Source organism: Patella vulgata, chromosome 6, assembly GCF_932274485.2.
Source record: "Patella vulgata chromosome 6, xgPatVulg1.2, whole genome shotgun sequence".
In the NCBI taxonomy this organism is placed as follows: domain Eukaryota; kingdom Metazoa; phylum Mollusca; class Gastropoda; family Patellidae; genus Patella; species Patella vulgata.
Genome location: NC_065884.2, coordinates 26,061,005 through 26,081,756, shown reverse-complemented (window position 1 = coordinate 26,081,756; position 20,752 = coordinate 26,061,005). Strand labels below are relative to the sequence as shown.

The window sequence follows — 20,752 nt, the reverse complement described above, 5'->3', positions numbered from 1 at the left end:
ATTAATCAGCATACACATAGACATGTTTGGGTTTAGTGACTGTCAATACAGAGACATTAGGCGATGAAGGTCACGACATTCTTACAAAATCGAATTTATATTTACATTCGGAGTCAGTCATTTTCTTATTCATTCTATATTTCTATGACTTAAATAAACACTGCCTTATAAAATAGAAAGTTACTCAACTCGACCATTTATATAGACTTTCTATTATATTGAAGGCCACTCATCTGAATCATACCACCCTCAACCATAATAATGTAACTTCAAATGTCGAATGCGGGTCGAGAAAAACGTTTCCAAACGTCTCAGCTATTCCACTCCACGTCATGTCTTTACGACTTGAATTGGTCGGAGTAGCCATGTATATCATCTGAGTCCCAGACAAAAACCATTTAATTTCAAAGATATGAAACAATAAATTCTAAGGGTGTGTAAAGAGGTATGTCCGTTTCTGAATAGTGGTTGTAATTGTAACAAGGTTGACGTTTTGTACACGCCACTTTCACAAAATTTAATGTCAATATTTATTTTATTCTTTGTATTCAATCTGTCGACTGTATTTGCTGTCAAAGACTAAATGACCAGAAAAAACACGTACTACTAGAAAGGCATGATATTTGGACCTATGGGTCAAAAAGGATCAATAAAAGCGCAAAAGTTGGCTAAAAGGGTAACAAGTTTTGGTGTACACCGTATAGCTACGTTACTTTATATATCTTGACAAGAAAGTTTTATTTCATTGTTCTAAAAGAAGTTCCTTTCAAATGTTGAACAGGCCATGTTTATGTTAGTTTTATGGTGATGTAGGGTTCATATGGAAATAAACGAAGATCTTTTGATCTTCAGCAGAATGGCACAGAACAAGCAATTAAAATACAACCTAACATGACTCATGGCATGAAAACCAGATTATCAAATAAACATACAAATGTTTTATATACGTTTAAAAATAAACTTACCCGATGTTTGGTTGCCGTCCATTGAACAAACGATATCCATGAATAATAAGAACAAAACGTCGTGGGAAGACGCGATTCACAAATGGGTTGACTGAAATACTTCTATTCAAATCACATTAATCTAATATTGAACGTAGAAACCGTTAATAAAATGTATATTATATCATTTGATTCCCAGTCAATGGGTGCTTAAATAAAACTTATTTCGTCGTTTAGGTTTATATACTAGATTTTGTGTGTCTTTTTAATAAAGGAAGAATACGATTATGGGCCGAGTCAATATAAAATAACAATTTTATTCTTCACATATTACACGAATTCTTGGAATTGGTTTCAAACTATAATAATTCATTAACACACACTACTTCGGTATGGCAGCAAAGCCAAAATAGTTCATCCAGTAATGCACCGAGTCGATAGAAAGACGAATTTATTTTCCATGTATTACAATAGTTCTTACAGTTGGTATCAAGTTATCCATTCTTGGATTTGTATTTGAATTCATTGATGAACAGCACTTAGAACGGCAGAAGAAAAAAAAACCCGGGTAATGTTTCATCCAAAAAAATCCAGTATTATAAACCCCTTTCCATCAGATACAAAGAATCACATAAATATATAGCTTCACCAAAGTTGAAATATCTTTTGAGATTATTGTTCAATAACTTATTTATCGTAATTGTCCACCAAAGAACTTTACACAATGCTGGTGGTTCCACTTTGAACAGCCCTACAACATCTTCTCACGAGAGATCACGCATCGCGTGTAGGTAATCAGTCATTTAACTATTACATGTATATACTTCACAATGAATTCACAAATACTTTATTTATATGCATTCTACTGACCACAAATCACATGTTTCCCTCCACAAATGTCCTACTTTGACACACAAGCTTATAATAATTATAAAGAGTGAATCAAAAATATGAAACTACTATAATTTTATATGGACTTCAAGACTTCGATTCTAGTTCATGTACTTTATCATGCAGGAAGTCAAACGATATCCTCGATTCACGGATCTAATTGTGTTCATTTGAAAGTTAACCATAAGATTTCACTTCGCAATCACGTCTACAACTGTCACTTCAACGGCTAAATGATATTCGGCGTGTTATTACATCCCTGCCGTTCACACCAAACTGAATTACACAGGTATATAAACTAGCTCTTCACCACAAGACGTACTCAGGCGTGTTTCGAGCATTCAACTAAGTAGGCTATATTAAATATTGACAATTGTGTAAAACGTATACAAGAAGTTATGCATGATATAATGTCTCTATATAGTATATTGTTACTATGATGTTTTAAAGGGACAGATATGATCAGATATTGTCACGGTTACAATAGACTGCACAATAGACTGTCCAGTTATTCATAAAAGATAGGGCGGTAATAGTCCCAACTACACTATCGATTTGATCGACATTTATCCGGACTGGAACGGGGGTGGGGTGGGTGGAGGTGAATGGTCGAATGGTTAGCGCGTGCGCGTTGTATCATAAGGTCTGTTATTGAGTTAACTGCCGTGGTTTCGAAACCCTGGTTGTACTTGACAAGAAGTGGGGTCGTCTGTCCAACCTTGTGGGTTTTCTCCGGGTCCTCCGGTTTCCTCCCAAAGCTATAGATCCCTTCGCGCATGCGAATTATTGAAAGTGAACAATATATTAGTCCCGAAATGACCTCTCTCTCTCTCTCTCTCTCTCTCTTTCTCTCTCCGGTGGGAACCACGGTGGCTAGGTGGTTAAGACGCTGGCTCGCTAGCCTGGAGGTCGGGTGTTCGATCCCTGCATTGGCCGAGAAAGTTCATCGGGATTTTCCGACGTGGTTTCCCCTTGTCAGTGGTGCAGAACAGAGGGCCTGACAAGAACAGATGTCTTGTCCTTCGGATGAGACGAAAAACCGAGGTCCCGTGTATATATTGGAATGCGCGTAAAAGATCCCCTGGCAGTTGGAATTCGATATAAAGAGTAGGCGATAGTGCCGCTGCCCGGGCAAAATTTCCCTCATAGCACACTGTATGGAGTATGCCCGTCTTCATTAGCCCAGTATAGGTGCAGAACAGTATAGGACGTTAAACTCCATTTCATTTCATTTCTCTCTCTCTCTCTCCGGAATTGGGGTTAATAAATATACAAATTACAGAGATGTCCCTTTTAAGCTTTTTTTCTGGGAATAGGCAATCTGAGAGAATATACTTGGGTTGCAGACAAGTTCTGTTATGCACCAATAAGTTTCTCATTAATATAACTTATAAGGGGAATCATCAATATTTTATTATTTGTTGCATGTCTTTTATAAATCTATTAGACGCGAATGTATAGTTCATTACAGTAATGGTATCGCTTCATTAATTTCAAAAAATTGCGATCAAATTATTTAGTTATTATATGTTATGTTGTTCGGAACTATTAAAAAATATCCTTATATTTTGGTAGTTTTTGTTACATTGACATGTAAGGTAAATGATTTGTTGGACGTAGCAATGCGAAAAGTTTTCAAGAAAATGTCTCCTGAAAACCCTTTATCAAGGAATCAACGATAGGAAACGTACACATACGGTCTACATTTCTCTAAAGTTGATCGAGGTCTTACAGCTATTTGCCAAATACATTGCATAGTTACGAAACTAATTGCCTTATTTTCACATAATAAACTTTATTTATATCATTTTATTTGCACAGAGAAAGCTTGTGCTAGTAATATGTTACGTAAAAGAAGTCACCTGGCTTTCTCTGGTCGTTTTCCGGCGTGGTTCCCCTTGTCAGTGATGCAGGACGGGGGCCTGACAAGGACAGCTGTCTAGTCCTTTGGATGAGACGAAAAACCGAGGTCCCGTGTATACATTGGAATGCACGTAAAAGATCCCTTGGCAGTTGGAATTTGATATAAGAGTAGGCGATAGTGCCGCTGCCCGGGCAAAATTTCCCTTATAGCACACTGTATGCCGTATGCCCGTCTTAATTAGCCCAGTATAGGAGCAGAACAGTAGGACGTTAAACCCCATTTCATTTCATTTCATTTCTCTGGTCGTTAGCATATACCGGTAGTCTTATAATGTCATGTTGGTGACAGTTGCATCTTCATTAATTACTGGCCTTTTGTAGCGTGTAATTATTTCCATATATTGAGCAAGAAATATCCAAGACTGTTAGGTTTAAACAGTTGTACTAATATAGTCGTTTTCAATGTCTTCTTTACAAGGTCCGGCACAAAATTCTTCTAGACGACGCTGACTATTGGTAAAGTCGGATGGAAGGACTAAGATATTGTACAGGCGATGTTTGTGTAGCAAATGACTATACAAATACCACAGTATAGAATGAATGTAAAGCCTTTGTATACACGTGAATAGAAAGTAAAAGTAATATTTACATGTTATATATTATTATGTTATATAAAATTTCAACAATTTGTGGGTTAGATTTATATTCAACATGTTAACACCACGTTCCTATTAAAATAGTAAATTGCTCACTAACCAAGGGGTCAGAGATTCAATTCAAGTGTTGGCCGAGACAGTTCAGTGAGATTTTCCTCGGTGGTTTCTACCTTGTAAGTGGTGCTGGACGAAAGACCAGGCTAGGTACAGCGTCTAGTCGATCTGATGGTACGAAAAATAGAGACCCCGTGTAGACGTTGGCGTGTACGTAAAGGAACCCTTTGCAAACTAGAATTCAAATGTTGTTTAGCTTATATCACACTCAGTACCATAGGCGTACGAGCTGGGGGGGGGGGGGCTGGGAAAATTTGGGCACACAATTGTACTTTGTAAAAGTTGTATTAAAAATTTGTGTTCTTGAATGTGTCCAATTTAACAGCGAATTTATTATTATTATGTAACATACTAAGAACCTAACTACATTTTCTGGGCACTAACCACCTCCGCCCCCCCCCCCCCCCCAGTCAAAAATTTCCCCGTACGCCTATGCTCAGTACAAAATGGTTTTGTTTTTGTTTTACCCGAAGAAGGCAAACGCCCGAAAGGTTGTACTAAATTACATTCCATCTGACTTTATTTCTCATTTTAAAACATGGCCTCATCACACCGACAGATATGGGGGAGAGAAGTGTCGAGCTTTCTACGTTGTTAATCGTCATTCAACACTGTAAACTAAAATGAAGTTACTGCGTTAGGTATAGAATTATCAAATCTGCTAATAATGACAAGGGAGGTAATGGGATTTAATTGATGACTGAAAACCATTACGACCAATCTGAGATCCGCTGTCAAGTTCAGGTTATTGCAGAAAATACGACGCATTTGATGAAACCTATAAAAAAAAGTTACTATTATTAAATTATTTGACGAGGTTCATGTAATTCAACTAGACGTTTCAATAAGTTGCTTACAATGTTTGCAATAATTGACTTTATATCTAGACACATTAGAAATATACATCATGTTAATTAAACAGAATAGACTACAGCTGTATAGAGATTTATTGTAATAAACATTGACGTTAATAATTATTACATCAGCCCTGGGGAAATATATCTCAACTTTTATATACTGTACTTCACAGCCAGACACCTGCCAACAAGGCGTAGAACGGATGACGATTGTCATCAAACACAATGATTGTAATGTCACAGGATGTCTGTAGATTTATTGTATATAAATCGGGAGTTTGGATCAAAACAAACTGAATGTTTTGTATTCCTTTCACCAGAGAAAATTCGAGTGAAAATAGGTTTAATCTTCGTACCCATGCGGGTGCGTTCTAAACCTCATCAATGGTCTGTCATCAGTTACCTGTGTACTTTACACCAAATGCAATGTAAATACACATCGGAGGGACATCTGTCTGGTTCCATTGAAGTTGAGGTGACAATTATTAATTTAAATGTTTATAGACTGTGATGATACAGAAATTGCAACACACGAAGCATTCAGTAAAGGTTATGTGCCAGACACGGGTTAATCTAGTCGAGATCCACCAGGATTTTCAAGGTCTGGGTAATAATTTGGGGGGGGGGGGGTAAAACATGCGTGTCATTAGCATCTCTGGCCAAACAATAGTAGTATACTTCCCCCTTGTGGCCTTGTGCAATTCTTTAAAAATCCGATGTTTTGTTTTCAGGCTTCAAATCCTCAATTCTGGAGTCGCGGTCATATCGGTGTGACATTAGACCTCGCCGTATATAACACAGTGTTTCCATGCAATCAACAGAATGGGGAAGGATGCTTTCAGGTTTTCACGGCCAAGGGCATTAACTACGCGTAATATTATTTCGGGGATCTGAAATTCGATATGGTTCGCCTTGTATGACTAGCCAAGCAATCTAAAAAAACTCAGAATTGTGGACTGACGGACATAGGTGTCGACACATTAATATGAGAACATATAAAAGCATGAAACAATAATGATTAATTATCAACACTGTAGACCAGAGGTCTCTACGACCGACTAAGATTCACAGAACATAGTTCTCGCAGCCTTTTAAATGCACAACATGGGGCCAGCTGTCTTAAAAGTCACACATAACCCCAGATGAGACCACGTGAAGATTTGCACTTCAATAAATAACATGTAACACTGTTCTGTTTATTTAAAGTTTTGTTGAAATCCTCTGACATCTAATTGTATGTTTATCAAAAAATAAATTACAGACGAAACATAACGAGATATTTCAAGTGGTTGATTTACTTCTGTCAGATGTAAGTTGTGTATTTTATGTGATGACTCTGGCCCATCGTTTCAAACATGATTTAAACATAAAGCCTAATCAGCTGTACAGATTCATCGGTACAAACACGGGAATATATATATAAACCGGCTGCCATTTTTTTAAAAATTGCTTTTAACGGCTGGTTTTACCAGATAAATATATTTTAGTTTTGTTGAAAATAGAATGAAAACCCGAATAGTGAGATTATAAATCTCTGTTACTACTAATCAAAGCATAATTGTCTGATTGTGGCAACAGCCCTCAGTCATTGCGGATGACGAATTTGTTCAGAAAAATTCGAGTTGAAAAGGGAAACAACACTTCTCAGAATGGAAATGGGTCTGCTTTACCGATCCGAATCCCCAAATCTCTTGACTAATGAACTTCGACTGTACATACCCTGTATGATAATAATAATAATCACATATAGGGCAACAGGCACTGTCGACGTTTGGAAGCCGGGGAGGCTCAGTGCGTGAGACTCTGACTCGTTAACCAGAATGTCCAGGGTTCGATCCCGGTGTAGGCCGATAAAGTTTCTAGTGATTTTCCTACTTTGCTTCATCTTGTCAGTGGAAGAGTATCCAGTCGTTCGGATAGCCCTTTGTAATGTCCATGTCCACGCAATATTTCCCTGATGGCACATTGAATGGATTATGCTCATCTCTATTAGCCCGATATTAAACTCAATTTCATTTCATTTCGCCGTCGTCTCTTCCCTTAATTATGACCGAATTCTCGAATTTACAACTGTTTGAGAAGTCGCGACAGTCCAATCAATTTAGTTCAGATTGTAATATTAAAACTGATATTGATCTCTATAGAAAAATTTACTCTCTAAACTTTCTTTCGTTTTCCTTTCATTGTGCACTTCCGGAAAGGTGAGCGATTATTACAGAAATAAATATAGCACTGTTTCTCTACAAATAACTTGTGAATGGAGAGCTTTTAAAGTAACTTAAACAAGTACATGCACCTCTGTTTAATTTTAGCTCATAAGATACATTATCTTCATTCTGTTTAATTAAAATTAAATGTTCACCTCTAAGGTACGGGTTAGTGAGTTAGTGTGTCGACAATACAGGCTTTTGTCAAGCGGAATTTCTCCCATCCGTATCACGTATCCGTACGTTGCGTCATTGTAGTTTTGGCAGATTTTCGCCCCGCGTACGAATGAGTAGCTGAGCTGAGCTTAGTTCTATTACAGCATGATGGCAGTTATCTACCAAGATCAACATCAGTACAAGTCCAGTGCCTAGCCTACAAATTCCTGGAGGGAGTAAAGTCGTTCGACAGTAGTTAAACTATTAAAACAATATTTATGTCGAATCTTATTAAAAATCTTCGACTTTGATTCGACTGCAATTTTTGGTTTCACTAATGTATAATTTCAGAAAATGTATACCCCTTTACCATAGAATCACATCATTTACAGATTTGCAAGGTCCAATCTCCATAAATTTAGCAGTAGACAGGCAGACAGGAAAAATATGAAAATTCCGAGAAATACACATCAAAAATAATGAATTAATTCCAGTTAAAATCATATCAAATATTAACCTTAGGATACACATAGATTCATAAAAATGCTATGGCCCAACATTTCAGCGTCTAAAAGTAACAAAACGACGGTTAAAACACGATGGCGGTATACGGACCTTTTCCGTATGAAAGCTGTTCGATACGTGCTGCCGTATCAGTGTGCCGCATCACGTATGAGAAATACACAAACATTGACAACGTCACGGATACGCGATACGGGCCGGGAATTTGCGTTTGCCAAAAGTCTCTAATGGCTTCTATTTACCTTATTTAGTCAATGCTGTTCATGGAATAGGTGAAAGGTCGACACAATGTCTCCGCGTGCGTAAACTGGTGCATAACATAGGAGTTTGTTAGGTTTATTGACCATAGATAAACAGGTGTAAAATGTCCCCTCCTGATATGACGAACAAAGTTTCTAAAATATAATATGCAAAGTCGTGGACCTAGAAAGCGATAAAAGGAATCGAGGAGATAATAACATAATTCTTATATTGTTTATTTTTGATCTACCAATTGGACCCAAATGCTACTCCGGTTGTTGTTGATCTTTTTCTTCTCTGGGCCCGTCTTCATTAGCCCAGTCGGTGCAGAACAAAGGAACGTTAAACCCCATTTCATTTCATTTCTTCTTGGGTCGCACTCAGCCAATTAAAGTACGATCGACGTGGTACTTGACATTCTTGTGCCTTGGACATTTGCGCGTATATAGGAAGGCTTCGATTTTTGATATGGCGTCCCAAGTCTAAGATGGCGACGATGACGTCATGGTCTGTTCCTGGTCCATATAATATTAAGACCGGTTCCTTTAAAAAGAATGGTCAACCATGTATAACTTTAGAAGGGTGTAATATTTCAAAGTTTAAAATTATTCTATTCGCGTGAATAGGTTTACGTGTAATTAAAAATGAAAAATGAGGTTAATTGATGGTTAGTGAGGTAAATATGATATAAGTATGATCTGTATATAGGTATATAAGTAGAGTTTAATAACTTTTTATCATATTTTTATCATTATTCAACACAACACATTTACAACAGGTGATGGGACAAAAATACTTCAGAAATGCTAATAGGTTGGAATATATGACTAATCGACAATGAGTCCAGAATAAAAACACAAGTACTTGACATATCGTCATGTTAATACGCTTACATCGTTGTTGTTCCGCCGTTACAACCAGGGTGGTTTCTATAATCCAGATTGTCTTTGACACCACAACGAACGCTAACTACCGGTTATCACTCAAGATACGCCCACACAATGCATCTGTTAAACGCTTACAAGGTTTTCGGCTAACTCTTGATGAAATGGGGTTTCGCGTCCTACTTTTCTGGGCTATTGAAAAAAAAACAAAAAAAACTATAGCCGCCATCGCGTTCACAAGGTTTTCAGAAAAGGGGTATAACTCCTGAACCGAAGGTCACGGAATGCTGAATATCGATTGCGTTCGCCCTCTCATGACACCAATGCTTCAAGAAGTCATGGATCCATTACATAGTTACGTACGATGTAAGAAATTTGGGTTATTTACTTGTGCACATGTTCTAATGACACTAGAGGCTATTATCTACGTCATATTGAGAAAAATTTATGCCGTATTAGACTTTACACTTCCATCGGCATGTCGGAAATATGTGTAGGAAAATTTGCTTGACTTACGATAGCTATCAAATACGTTGATGCAATTGTATAAATACACTATAACAACACAAATGTCTTTAGTTTGATTACAATAATAACAAATAGAGAATAGTGAGTGTTGTTATGTATAGTATTGACATTCATATTATAAATACTTGAACATATAGCGTGTCATTATCTAGCTGATTTTAACATATTTTTATCTATTACATTGACTTACATTGGTATGTATATTTTTTCTATATTTGTTGATGGAATGACTCTATTTTGATCATTTGAGGATATAAATATAACAACTCTGGGTTTCGATGACTGGTTGCTTAGGACTTAGTTGTGGTCAACTATTTTGTATTGCCCCCCCCCCCCCCCCCCACGACCACAAGAATGTCTATCGGATTGGCTTACATTGGTATTTATATTTTTTTTCTATATTTGTTGATGGAATAGCCAACGCCGGATTAACCACGGGGCACCATGGGGCCCAGGCCCCAGGGCCCCCCACATTAGGGGGCCCCCCACAAAAATCTCAGTTGCGCGCCTCGAGCATGGTCGGACCAAGGACTCCAACGGCAGGTGACCTAGTGACGGGGCCCCTCCGATGCTCCGAGATGTTTTCTGAGTGGATCGCCGGAATTCAACGCTATTTACAGGCGAATTGTCAAATTCTAATGAGAGTACTGCCTTGTACGTGGTTGGATCTTGCAGGCGAGTGTGCCTTGGCAACTTTCCCGGAAACTTGAAGATTTGAAAAATAAACGCTTTTTGTGGCTTTATCTAAGGGTGTAACACATGGTCTTTTATTGTCGTGAGATCTTCTATCGGACCGAACATCGTCTAACTCGAATTATCGTATAACTCGAACAAATTACCCGTCCCCATCATTTCGAGTAGCGCGAATTTTGCCTCAGATTGACGTACGATTGTATATAAGCTGTAGTTGTTGCTGTTGTTGTTGTTGATATTTGTTGTGGGTATAAACTGAATTTGATGAGATGCACATCATGATCACACGAAATATTCAGATTTCTTGATTAAATCTCGTTATACCATTTGGTACTTACAGTGTTAGACGTTCGTCAAAAATCAAGTCCGACTTGGTCGTAACGTTACGGCCTCCATTCATCAAATCATCGTGGGGGATATAATACGATTCCGAATCAAGTGACCCCGTTATTTATCACTGAGCTACTTCAAAATTAGGTTTGATGTAGCTCTGCTCACTTACAGTGGCGGATTTAACGGGCTCAATGGGCTCCAGCCCCCTCCTCTAGAAATGCCATCATTTCATAGCACTCGCATGGATTGGTCTTCTGAAATAACGCCAGAATGCGCTAATTTTGTGGCAGAATTTTATTTTTTTCTGGGGGAGGTACTTCTAAATGGCTCCGACACAAGTGCCTGAAATGCCAGGAAATCACGTTTCCGGCCTCCAATTTCTGAAAATTTCCTCGGGGGAAGACCCCTCCCCCTCAACCCCAGACCCCTCTTATGCGTGGCTTCGCGCCTTCGGCGCTCGCGGTCGGTGATCAGGGGCCCCCACATGTTCCAGGCCCCAGGGCCCCCACCATGGTTAATCCGGCGTTGGGAATAGCCATTATTGGTTATTTCGGGATATATATAATAACGTTGGGTTTCGATGGCCGGTTGTCTAGAGCTTGTTTGCGATCGTCTATTCATAGTAATATACCCCCCCCCCCCGCCCCACTCCCCTGCCCTCTCAAATTGTTTCGCTTGAAACATTATTGTCAAGTGGGACAAGGAAACACACAAAGCCATGATTCTTTTATATATATTTTAGAGGGGATTGCACAGCACAAAGAGAAATAGGATTACATGTGGGATTTTAGTTGTATAATAACAACTTTGTAATGTTCCGATCCTTCATCAGCTAATTAAAACATAATATTCATCACTACAGTACGCACCAGCTACACAGTCGGCATTCTTTGATGTTAGTTGCTGTATAGTGTAAGTATATGAAAGATATATGAAATGAAGATAGATCCCAACAGTTTTTATTGTTAAACATGCACAAAAAAATTAAGATAAGAAAAAAGTCAAAGATAGCTGAGAATAATATTGTGCACGGTGAACCGTTTTGTTTTAATGAGTTTTTTTTTATTTTCTGTTCCTTTTATTTCGAATAGGTCACCCTTTTCTTGTTTAGCTTTCATTCTACCTAAAACAAAGGTATAAATTATTTATTATAAAATGATATTACCCTGGGGTTTACATGTTGTTTTTGAAGAATTCTAATCAGTGAAATATATCAGACATGTGGATTATCCCTATAATGAATTGTTTATTAGTCTGTTGCACGATACGGAAATTGGCTTTTACAATAACACTTTCGTGTTTATTCACAATGGGCTGTGTTAAAGCGAAATTCAAAGTCTATTATAAAAGCTTTTACTAATCTACTTACATAATTATATAAATCAGCGGCTGCCAGGCAGGATACGCCCACATTTTCGAGAGATGGATAGAGAACAAGCTAAAAAGAAAGTGATTTTTCCTACAATCAAGGGCCATAATTCAGGAAATTACAATTCGATATGCGCAAATATCGAAAGGAACCGAGATCTTTGTGTTATGAACTTACATTTCAAATTCAACAAAATCGAATTAAAATTGTGACCTCTATAGGGTTCACAGCCTTGATATACCATATTTTTACGCTATTTGAGAACGAAGGGCGGCCATTTTGTCTGTCAGTTTTGGGCCGATTTTCACGAAATTCGAACTCAGCCGTCCTTAGGGTTTAACGGTGATATAATAATACGGTTTTTTAAATCGGATAAAAATTATGACCTCTATAGGGTCCACAAGCTAAAAAAGCGATTTTTCGTACAATCAGGTGCGCGAATATCGAAAGGAACCGAGATCTTTGGGTTATAAACTTACATTTCAAGTTTCAACAAAATCGGATAAAAATTGTGACCGCTATAGGGTCCACAAGCTAAAAACGCGATTTTTCGTACAATCAGGGGCCATAATCCATGAAGTTTCGATCCGATACATGCCAATATCGAAAGCAGCCGAGATCTTTTGGGGATAAACCTATATTTCAAGTTTCGTCAAAATCGGATAAGAATTGTGACCTGTAGAGAGTCAATTGTGGACGGACGGACGGACGGACGGACGTCCGGACGGACGGACAGGGGCGACGGCATAATCAACCACATGAAAATGTGGGCGTATAAAAATAAATGAATATGCCCTATAAAACTGTATGATATAAATATGTAAATCGTTACATTTTAACGATTGTATGACGACAAGGTACTATATCAGATAAATACGGGTCCTCAAATTAACCCCTGTCTTCGAGTATACCGAGTTCATGATACTGAACTTCAACTGTATAAGTGTCTCTCCTTTCCACTTTTGTAACCCTGTCTACGTTAAAATGGTATGTATGGCCAAAATTAAATGTTAGTTTGTATACGAATATTACACAATTTACTAGCGATAGAAATCCGTACAACGAAAGCAAAGGGTATATATTGTACTCTCGTACGAAGATGAACCAAAATCATATTTGGCGCCTGTTAGAATTTAATAGGACTGGTTTGTTTCGTAACAATTACCAAGTAAAACGTGTTGTGATAACGCATTCATTATTTATTATTTAACCCCGGGTTGTTTTCCATAAAATGTTTTTTATTTCCTAATATTGTGTTAAGCCATGTGCACGCAGGGGCGCATCCAGAGGGGGTTGGGAGAGCCCCCCCCCCTCACTCAGCTATACATAATATATATATACTCAGCCAAATTAAAAACTTGACACTCTGGATTTTTGGGACTAGATTTTTTAAATTTGGTTTAAAGCAACTATTTTAGTGTTATGTTGTGCACAGACGACCTTGACATCAACAGAAAGCAAGAATACGTCTCGCCGAAAGTCCTTGACATTGATAACGTTCGTGATGTCACAGTACCCCCCAAAATGAAATTCACAGACTTGGAGAACAATCGGAATAAAGTGTTTAGTAACGGTTGTGGCCTCCTCTAGCGTCTCGTACTGCCACACAACGTCTTCTCATGGATCTCAGAACATTAGTAAACATTACCCGAGGAAGACGTCGCAACTGCTCAGCAAGAGCATGTTGAAGGTCCTGCAACGTCACCAAATCGGTCAACTTCTCTGACGCATACTTGAGCGTAACGTTCACCTCGTCTGCGGTACACTCGGACCCTGCCATCGGCAAATCTCAAAGTGAATCGAGATTCGTCACTAAAGACAACCGAATTCCACTGTCTTTGAGTAAATCTTATGTGTCTTGTGGACCACACAAGTCGGTTACGGCGATGAAGAGGTGTCAATATTGGTCCATTATAGGGCCTCCGAGCTCGAAGACCAGCAGCCTGCAACCGATTTCGAACAGTTTGTGCAGTTACCCTTCCACCTAAAATATCTCTACTTGTGGAGGTTGAAGTGACAAACCTGTTTCTAAGATGACGTAATCGTATTGCTTGATCTTCCTGGAGTGACGTCACACGTGGCGCTCCCGCCCTTGGGCGGTCGGCAATAGTTCCAGTTTGAAGCACTCTCATTCTAAGATTAATTATTGTCTGGCGTGAACAATTAAAGGCTCTTGCAACAGTGACCACAGGCTTACCAGCATAGAGCCTACCTATAGCACGTAGACGTTCTACATTTGAAAGGCGCGGCATTTTCTATCAAAGATGAAAATAACAATTTTAATTTGTTTTTCCAGTTCAAGTTACGTGTGCGTGTTCAGTTTAAGCAAACTTGCATCGATTGACCTATCGAGTTTGTGTTTGCACGTGTTTTTCAGGTTTTTCATCTTTATAGGCTCAACAGTCACGTGATCCAAGTGAATTTACAATTTTATGAAATTAAAGGCTTCTTACTACTTACTATCGTTAGAAACACTTTAAAATTTATTTGACTTACCAGAAAAAAAAATTTGTTGAAATTCATCAGTGTCAAGTTTTTAATTTGGCTGAGTATATATATAAAACGACACTTTATGAGAAAAGTGTCACGGTCGTGTGTTTTAACCTTTATCATCAGATGGTTGGATAGGATGGACATTCAAAGAGCGAGATAATGATATAGATATGTGATATCACAATGTACTTTGCACCAATGAAATTGAATCACAATGTGATCCTATTAATTCATAATAAAATAAGAATTGGATGTCTACGTAAGTTGGAGATGATGATAAAATCATGCAAATGTCAACTGTCAAATTTCCTTAACAGGAACATTGCAACCCCACCTCCCTCCTGCAAAAATTCCTGGATCCGCCCCTGGCACGTACTGGAAGTAATCACACATTGTATAAAATACGATATGAATAGTCAACACTTGAATATATTATGTGAGAATAGTATATGAAACGGTAAAAAAATCAGAAGCGAATTATATTAAATACTCCACAGTTTATGGAATATAATATAGTTTCCTATTTCACAACTCATGGAATTTAGTTTACTATTTCAGACGTAACAAATGATACACTCTACGGAATATAAAGATTTTTGATGTTAAATCAGTTAGGTCCCAGAATCTTATCAGTGTTAAAATGATTTTTTTTACGGTATACAGATTTGTCTTGTTATCATACTAGAAAATCACAATTTCACAAGCTCTTTATAATGTGTCGCCTGTCCAACCTCGTGGGTTTTCTTCGGGTCCTCCGACTGCTAAAGATCCCTACGCGCAAGCGAATTATTGAAATAAAATTAAATCATATGTTAGTTTCGAAATGACCTTGTTTTAGTCGAGTGGACGTCAAACCCCATTTCTCTTTCTCTTTTTATAATGTCGGATACCATAGCTTCCTGGCAACCTATGTTAGTAAACTCACGAAAAAGGTCACTATTTATATTAAATACTCGAAATTCATAATTTTAAACATATAGGTTACTATTTACATTAATATTCGGCAAATCAATGCAAATGGTTGGTATCAGATATGTTGCGTTTGAATTTTGGAAACAAGTTATAGGCACCTGAGATTTCTTTGACTTGCATGTATAAGAATTGAACACACTGCACCGTAAGTAGAAAAACACGCATCTTCAATCAATATAGAAAGAAACACGTTGATCAAATTTTTGTCAATATTTTTACACCCGAGAAGCATGTGTAGTAGACGAGGATGACGTCATTGAGTGTTTTCTGCACTCATCCAGTGATTGGTTTGACCTCAAACACATCTGTATTTGTTTGTGGGTCAATATTTTCTATAGAAAATGTCTTTGTCGGTTAGTCGTATTTCAAAATAGAACAAGTTTTCTCCATCTTTTGATGCGCGTAAAACCTCATGGGCGTTCGTTGTCATGAGGATTATAATATTGCAATACATACTTGTATTAGTGGCATCCACTTGATCAATTTGTATATGTAATTGTCATAAAAGAACAATAACAGCTGATCAATAGACAAAAAAATAGTTAAATTTGATTGTTTGTATACACCTATGTTTGATAGGCGATAGGGAGGCAGACCATCATTAATTTTTCCATTGACTTCAATGTTAATTCTGGTCTTTTCACCCGACACCAACTTTTTCACACATTTTAATACAAACCGGGCTTCAAATGACCACGTATCTGCTCCAAATTTTGTATGAGGTTGACCACTGAAATTCTGTTATTCTTCCGCTTCTAATCCATGTATAAAAAAATCAACAAACAATGACCATCCGAAAGGTGAGAAAAGGGAGGATTGCTATAAATAGTCCATATGGACTAAATATGCAAATCTGGAAATTATAAACCGGAATTGCTAAATTTTCAACCATTTTTTAAAAAAATTTTGTGTGTTTCCGCGAATGTTTCTTATTTGTAAAGACCTTTGGTCTGGATATAATACCTGGATAATACATGTGTGTGATCATGTGATGTTGCGCAGAGTAACTCCCTGTCTGAGTCAAGCTGATTATAACACATTCACTTATTCTTAGAGTTTCTAAATGGAAGATATATTAGAATGGGGATATATTGGCACAATCTGGGAATATTTTTGACTGCTAACCCTACCCTAAATCTAACCCTAATGTTTTGGTAATGGAATGGGGATATATTGGCACAATCTGGGAATATTTTTGACTGCTAACCCTACCCTAAATCTAACCCTAATGTTTTGGTAATCTAGACGCATATACTAACACTATCGTAACATTTTGACAAGATTTGCTATCTTTAATTAACAAGAGAAGGGGTGGGGGCACTATTCACCGTGATGGTCAGATGAGTGACAGATCTGGACCGATCAGAAAACTACCTAACGTTATTAATTCGTCGTGACTTGTTCGTTATCTGTAAATCAGAACCCAGACTTGATTAAATAATTTGGTCACTAACCTGGTATAGTACTGCTGTCCTATATCTGTTGAATATAAGTCCACCTCTACAGTATTGATTCTACATCTACATGTACTTATGTACATCTATTTCTTGTTGAGAGCCTCGGTGGCTCAGTGAATAAGAAGTTGGCTCGGTAACCCGGAGGTCCCGTTTTCGACCCTGTTGTTGGCCGAAAAAGTTCATCGATATTTATCCGGCGTGCCCCCCCTCCCCGCCCTCCATGTCAGCGGTGCTAGGCGAAGTTTGCCAGTGGTGCAGGACGGAGGTTATCTTATCACTATCAGTGGCGTCTGGGTATAGAAGACACTATGACATATGCCTGTCCTCTTTAACCCAGTCGATGCAGAACTGTAGGACTTTAAATCCTATTTCATTTCCATTTTATTAAGTACAGCATCAATTGTTTGCTATATGAACATTACAAATGGATCAGACGTGCTATCATTTGTGCAGAAAAGTGTCATTTTTTTTAAAAGGCAAAATACATGAATGACGTGGTATCTCTCATGTCGATAATGGTGGTGCTGGTGATGATGATGTTAATTGTAAAACTAACAGTTGAGAATGTAGCTAGTTGTCGATCATATATTTATTATTAGTCTGATAAGGTTGTTGTGCTGGTTCAGTTACGCTTCCGGGTCTATTCAATCCAGTTTTTATGGTCAAGGTTCAGATATTTAGATAGTGTATTAGGTTTGTTTGAATAGAAAATCGAAGATATTGACACTGCATGCTGTATAACCTAGTAAGTTCTGTATGATCAAATGAACATAGCAACCAGGATCTACAGATACCAATATTGGTACTTCTGATAGACGGCGAGGACAGGAACCATCGTATTTAAAGGGACAGGATCGTTCGGAATGGAGTGAAACATTTAGTGTTTTGAGTGTTTTGATATGATAGGTCACATTCAAAAATATAGCACACGAATTAAGTTATCTTGGCTAATTATTATTATAATCGAGTATAATTTGAAATCGGGGTTTAATGTTCCAATATTACGCTAATTTTTAGTTTAGATAACTTAACATATTTTCTGTTGTTGAGTGCACAATGTATAAAGGTATATATATTACAGGTCTTCAATTAACTTTCAGCTGTAAAGGAAAATTTTAATGCTTTAGGAAAAAGAGGTTTCGGGACATCTGATTGACTATATTGTCGGGTCCCACATGGCGTACACTTGGTAAGTGTGAACCGACCATAATGAATACCGAAAACATTTCTCGGCATGCACTTGATTCGAACTCGGGACATCCATGTCGTTAGCCCAGTTTCCTGTAAGTGCGCGACTGTCATTGCTCATAAAAATTTAGGGTTACGATTACTAAACATTTGTTTTCGTGCAATCCATAATTATTTTGCTACCGATTAGCAGCTGTTAGGTGTAATTTTCACATAAAACATTAAGATTACGAAATTTCTCACATTTCTTTCCGCCAAGACGCAGATGAGATGCACTGTATCGATTTCTTCTCAATTTAATTATGGTGTCTGGGGTTTAATCTCTATTTATTGTGTAAGTATTCTGAACTTTATGTAGTAAACTCAAATTGATGGCAATTTTTAATTGATAACTAATTGATGAAATGTCTAGAACTGATAACAGCTGCAATAGTTAAAATAGGTTTCTAAATAATATGATAGACCAGCAATTGGATGGTTTGTAATGGAACGGAAACAGAAGTCACTGAGATTGGGGTGATATTGGAAGTTATTTTGTATACGACATACTGTATTTTATGAAATTGCGAAGATATAAAACAGCAAACCAGAACGGTTAACACAAACTCGCTTTCAGTAATTATTTTAAATTTTTTCCGTTTTTGAAGTAAAATTGAAGTATTTATATTGTTGTTCAGACAGACATGCAGAGTAAAACAAGTAATCGATAATTTGTCGCACTCGACTACCCGGTGGATTACGTACAAATAAGCTGAATCCTGGCATCTGTATATTACTGGGCGACATTTCGGCTTGAAAAAGGCCAGAGGAGCCTAGAAGAAACGGCGCTTTTTTAATAAACAGTAATTGCATTCCATAGAATTGTGCAATTATTTCAGTTCATTTACTGAATACCATTATCCCCATTTTCTCAATTTATAGAATAATATTGCTGAATTGATCTGATCACGACTTCGAATGGGTTTTATATGTAATTAAAATTCACCTATATTGCAGGTAACAGTTTATCATATAGCGTGGCTTTCATTATCATCCTCTTGTTTCCATTCTTCATTCAGATGTTCTGTCTATCACACCTAACAATCATAACAATAAATGTTATATAATAACTATAATAATAAAAGTCAGTGGGGTTCACCAAGGATGGCATATATCACCTGAATTATTCAGTCACGGCCGTAAAAAAAAACCCCATTTAGCTGACATATCTCAGCAGTTAGTGATTGGACTTTTGTTTAGCTAGGGGTGGTATGACGCGCTTAACATCCGACCACGCAGTATAATAATACCACATGCAGTTTCACATAAGCTAAATCTAGAAATCAAGAGTCCAAGCAAAAAATGTAAAGTCGCATAAAGTAAAAAAAAAACTGAGCAGATTCGAATGGAAACACACGCACATAATACAAATGACACTTAATATAAATGACAACAGATCAGTATATCAATATAAACATAACCTTGTGCCAAACTGCGGGAATGCACCGAATACAGATTACACAATCGTTTTGGCGAGTGTTTCCCGACATTCATGGCAGCTGAAGGATTGACACACTAAGAATATACACTCACAGAGAATTACATAGTAGACACACATTCCTCTCGAATTGTTCACTGGATTAATCGGTGATACCATCATTTTATAAGATTCTCTTCGTGCCCTTTCAAGTGTGACTCCAAATTTGGGATTGTGGTGCACATGGTGTGGTGAAAGTACCCCTGGATGTTTTACATATCGAGATCCAGAAATTAACATGCGTGCCTTTGTAAACGTTATAGCTTATTGGTTTTATGGTATAACTATCAGGGCAGATAATAACATATTTTCATCTTGCCTCGGGTTTACGTTGTTCATTAATTGTTCAACATGTAGAGAAAATGTTGAGCTTATACTCGTTTCGCATGTTGAAGTCAATAAAACTTGAATTTGAAAGCTACCACCTTTTGTTTAGGTAATGATTGTTACAGAGACCACATTCCATACTTAATCTAATATAATAACACGTATAAACTCTCTCATTACAGTTAGAGGTTGACTTCATATAGTCGATTGGAATGTATCACGAAATGGTAGGGACCGATCTTGAACCCAATAAATGTTAATCCAATCCAAACTGAAAGTGGATGTAACGTTATCGGACACATATCCTTTTATCAATACCTAGTAAGTACGTGAGATTTACCAAATGCTACTTTCACTTTACAGAAAATTGTCACGTTTTCACGTTTTTCTTTTAAATCTCTTCACGTTTTTCTTTTAAATCTCTGATTTTGTAAGCCCACTAATTGGTTGGATGTTTGGAACTCATAAAATGGTCAATTTGTTGTTACACGCGGAACAGTCTTCATTAAAAAAAAATAACTGCGGTCTGCTTATTCCAAGTT

General features: G+C 37.5%; 1 protein-coding gene across 2 annotated transcripts in view; it reads right to left on the bottom strand.

Annotated features, from left to right (window-relative positions):
* The window catches only part of LOC126825095 (TWiK family of potassium channels protein 18), a 72,358-nt gene extending 70,242 nt beyond the window's left edge, over window positions 1-2,116 (bottom strand). For both annotated transcript variants that reach the window (XM_050554576.2, XM_050554577.2), the window contains exon 1: window positions 966-2,116. The gene's annotated coding sequence lies outside the window, so the exon portion shown is untranslated. The remainder of the gene's footprint in view (window positions 1-965) is intronic.
* Window positions 2,117-20,752: the final 18,636 nt, after the last annotated feature.